This window comes from Dendrobates tinctorius, unplaced genomic scaffold, assembly GCF_039654945.1.
Source record: "Dendrobates tinctorius isolate UK_male_01 unplaced genomic scaffold, ASM3965494v1 ptg000250l, whole genome shotgun sequence".
In the NCBI taxonomy this organism is placed as follows: Eukaryota; Metazoa; Chordata; class Amphibia; order Anura; family Dendrobatidae; genus Dendrobates; species Dendrobates tinctorius.
Window position 1 is genome coordinate 49,872,490 of NW_027361917.1, and position 1,085 is coordinate 49,873,574.

Genomic DNA, 1,085 nt, shown 5'->3' on the forward strand with positions numbered 1-1,085 from the left:
AAAAAAAAAAGATTCTTTTTATGGTTTCATGTAGTTTCGAAGAAAGAAGCATTTGCCAGAACCCATGAACGTAATGATTTTCTCTACTGGTAAAGAGGTGAATCACCTAAGGATCAAAAATAAGTTATGATAATCAGCTAAGAGTTTGGCCACCACTACCTAAGGCTAGTTTCACATTTGTGTCTTTGTGCACAGTGCATTGTGCGCAAGTAAAAGCGCATGCAAAAACGCACATGCGTTTTTGCATGCGTTTGCGTTCTTTATGCGCATGCGTTCTCTATGTGTCCCATTTCACAGGAGGAAAATCCTTGAAACAGACTCCACCAATGGGACATCAAACAATGTTTCTTTGTGCAGAGGGTAGTTTAAACCAGTGTCTAGACATGTCTACTCAAAAAACGCATGCACACGAAAACGCAGACGAACGCATGTCCATGCGCACGCCTGCGTTCCCATAGACTAATGCGTTATTTTGTTGCATTCCGGCGCGTCTAGGCGCACACCTCGAAAAAAAGCATGCGCACGAAAACGCATACGAACGCATGCAAACGCAAGACCATGCATACGCCTTGCTAAACATAGGTACGCATGCGCACGATGCGCTGCGCACAAAAACGCTAATGTGAAACCAGCCTTAATGCGGCAAGATGTTGCACTGGAAGTAGGTCCTCGGGATTATCACCTTTGTAAGCAGTAAGGCACAGCAGGTTGTAATGTGAATTTTGCGGTGTATCAAAATAATTGGAAACCATCAGTGAAATAGAGAAAAATAAAAATTTTAGCCAGACATTGTTTTTTTGTTTAAGTAAAACCGCTATTAAGATTAAAAAAAAAAAAAATTGCTACACAAGCAAGTTATTATTGGGAAATGAGAATCTAGTCGTAAGGGGCGTTTCTGGTGACCCATTCTGTTAACTATATACTAAACTATTTTCTGACAAACCAACCTTATGCTTTGACTACATCAAATACTAATTTTACACTTTGATCTGAAGACAGATGAAAAACACATCAGAGCCATTGTCTTAGATACCTGCGACTTCTAAACAGGTTAGTTTTGTTAATTAAAGGAAAAAAAAAAAAGC